Below are 3569 nucleotides of genomic sequence, written 5' to 3'. Positions count from 1 at the left end.
CAGAAGGTGACAACCAAAGAAAAAAATTGTTCAGTTAATCCAGTGCCTCTTAGTTATGCTGCTTACAAAGAAAGACTGGATACCCAACTGCTTCCCCAGGGATAAGAACAACTCTAACAGTGGGTTCGCTCAACTGACTACTACACAATTATGCTAGTATTTTAGTAATCCAATAGCACTTTACAAGAAAATATAAGTATGGCTTCCAATAGGAATGTTATACTTGGACTTGATACCAAGGTCACAGATTTGAGTGTGCAAGGAAAAGCAGGCTTTCAAGTTAAACAACAATTTGTAACCAAAACTTTAATCCCAAAGATTCTCACAAACATATTACAAATGACAGCATGAAAAAAACTTGCACAGTAACTCAAAAGTTCAGTTTTACAATGTACCCTGGTAACTTAAAGTCTTCCATCTTCAAATAAAGAATGTTACAGCTTTGTGTCCATAATCAGTAAGGAACCTCTGAAAGCCTTCAGGGTGCAGTTCCCCCCCTGTTAGCTGGTGTTCACTAACAGCTTTTAAAGACTGCCTGTCACTGGGCGTTGGTGTCGCACACCTTCAATCCCAGCACTTCGGAGGCAGAGGCAGAGGCAGGCGGATCTCTGTGAGTTCAAGACCAGCCTGGTCTACAAGAGCTAGTTCCAGGACAACCTCCAAAGCCATAGAGAAACACCGTCTCGAAAAAACGAAAAAAAAAAAAAAAAAAAAAAAAAAAAAAAACAGACTACCTATCATTGTACCCACAGCTCCACAGTGTATCCCAGCTTCTAGACAAACTACCAGTGGTTTCTATATCATTAGCGCATCACACTTTAACTGTGCAGGGTCTAGGTTTATTTCAGTCTATGAAAAACTAAAGTTCAAAGCAAATTTGAACACCTAAAACATCTTAAAAATGCACCAAGATCATGAAGACTCAAACAAAATTTGAATTTCCTGTACATCCTCCTGTCACATGAAGTTATTTCCTGTACACCACCTCTTTAGCAAACTGGTCTTCTACTTCCTTTCATTTGACCTAGATTGGCTACGAGACCCAGAGAAGGATCGAGATGGCTTGTGGTTTCTTTCACGAGCTTTCTCTTTTCCTATCTTTTGAAAATGACCTGCTCTGGCTTCGAGAGAAGCTTCTCCTTCTTGGAGATCTTCGTGGGTGGAGGACTCCTTCTATGGTAATCATCTCGAGGGCATCGACCCCAAGAGGTAGGTGGGCCGCGATTTCCACTTCTTTTTTCACCATTCGACACTTCCACTCTCACTCGGCAGCCACATAGTGTTCTTCCATTCAGCTCTTGGACAGCATCAGCAGCATCTCGGGGATCCTCAAATTCAACGAAAGCAAAGTCAGGAGGGTTCTGTGCAACCCACACACTTGGCAGTGGCCCATAATAGCAAAAAGCATGCTCTAGTTCAGTCTTGTTCCCATTGATTCCAATATTACCTACATACACCATACAATCTAATGGACAGGAATCACTATGCATTTCAAGATCCTGTGTTCAAACAACGAAGCTCAAATCTCAACACTCTGACAGGCCCACGCTTGCACTTTGGGAGCTGCTCAAGCAGATGCTCTCTGCTCCCTGGAGTCCAGGAAATGGCCCTGATGAAGGATTTTATCAGCTGTAGGAGTTCCCTGGTAATTTCAGGTAACTTATGTAAACTATCAAATCATCTGCAAATAGTGATAGTTTGGCTTCTTTCTTTCCACTTTGTATCCCCTTGATCTACTTTTCTTGTCTTATTACTATAACACGTATTTCAAGTACAATATTGAATACATATGGAGAGAGTGGACAACCTTATCTTGTTTTTAGTTTTAGAGGAATTGCATTGAGTTTCTCTCCATTAAGTTTGATTTTGGCTGTCATTTTGCTATATATTGCTCGCATTATGTTTAGCTATGTTCTGTTATTCCTTATCTCTACAAAACCTTCATTAGGAAGGGGTATTGGATTTTGTCAAAGGCTTTTTCAGAAGCTAGTGAGATGATCATGTGGTTTTCTTTTACAGATTGTTTATATGGTGGATTACAATGATGGATTTTCATCTGTTGAACCATCTCTTCATCCCTGGGATAAAGCCTACTTTATCCTGGTGTATGATTTTTCTAATGTGTTCTTGGATTTGATTTGCCAGTATTTTATTGGGTATTTTTGCATCAATGTTCATGAGGAAGATACGTTTGTTGTTCTCTAACTTGGTTGTGTCTTTTGTTTTGGTTGGGTACTAAGATAATTATAGCCTCTTAAAAAGAGTTTGACAATGATCCTTCTGCTTCTATTATGTGGAAGAACTTGAGGAGTATTACTATTAGCTGTTCTTTGAATTTCTGGTAGAATTCTTCAATGAATCCATTTGGCCACAGGCTTTTTGTTTTGTTTTGTTTGGGAAGCTTGTGATGACTGCTTCTATTTCCATTTCAGGCTGTTATGAATTTCATAGCCTTGTGGTACAGTTTCAGGTGGATTTTGACTTCCTGAGGAAATGAAACTCAAAGAGGGATAAACCGCACATTGAAAGTATTAAAATCATGGAAACAATGTTGTGCTTAAAAAGTGAAAATTGTAGTTGTAAATAGATGTGGGACATTGACAGGAACTGATTTATCATAGTTTTGTATCAAGTATTTGGTTATTGTGAATTGGCATTATTATTGCTACCACCTTAAAAATGTGTAAGATCTGTCAAATGCCATACATTTTCACAGGTTATTATTCTTGAAAATGGGGCCAAGGTTAGGCTGAATTCTTCCTTTTTGTTCAAGCATGTTCTTTGTAGTTTTATTCATAATAGCCAGAAACAGAAAACAAACTAGATGCCCTCCCAACAGAACAGTAGATAAGAAAAATGTGTATTTAGACAATGGAGTATTACTTAGCTATTAAATATGGCATCATGAATTTTTCAGGCAAATGGCTGAGAGTAGGAAAAAAAATATCCTGTGTTAGGTATCACTGACCCAGAAAATGAATATGGCATGTATTTTTTCATAAGTGGATGTTAACCATTAAATAAACAATAACCAAGCTGAAATCTATATACACAGAGAGGTCATATAAAGAGATAGGGTGTAGGGGTTATGCATTGATCTCTGTAGAAGGAGGTAGTCAAATGCATTTTATATGTGGACTAGGAGAAAGTGGGGTCAAGAAGAGGGGTTTTCAGGTTCTAGAGAATAGGGTGGAGGAGAGAGTATAGGAAGAGACAACTGGAATTGGAGTGCATTAGGAGGAAGTGTGGAAACCTAGCGCAGGGGAGACTTCCCACAATTTATGAAAATGATATCAATATGGATTCTGAGTAATGGGGAATACAGAATATTAATTGGTCATTTCTTGTCACCAGGAGAGTGTTCCAGTAATGGGACTAGGGGGTATTCTGTTGTAGCCATCTGTAGTAGCCCCATGTTGAGGGGGCTGATATGTTATATCCCATCTGTGTGGAGTTTCTGTAGGATCCAGCCAACTTGCCTGGTTCATACCTGAGAGAAGGAGTGTGGATTGAGAAAGGGCAGGTAAAGACGCTAAGAATGAGATATAAGATAAAGTCAGGAGGGAAAT

At 39.1% G+C, this 3569-nt stretch overlaps 1 pseudogene; it reads right to left on the bottom strand.

Moving 5' to 3' along the window:
• Positions 1-953: 953 nt before the first annotated feature.
• LOC100751106 lies at positions 954-1490 on the bottom strand (annotated as a pseudogene).
• Positions 1491-3569: the final 2079 nt, after the last annotated feature.

This window comes from Cricetulus griseus, chromosome 2, assembly GCF_003668045.3.
Source record: "Cricetulus griseus strain 17A/GY chromosome 2, alternate assembly CriGri-PICRH-1.0, whole genome shotgun sequence".
NCBI lineage: Eukaryota > Metazoa > Chordata > Mammalia > Rodentia > Cricetidae > Cricetulus > Cricetulus griseus.
The sequence above is the reverse complement of the archived record's forward strand: the minus strand, read 5'-3'. Positions and strand labels throughout refer to the sequence as shown.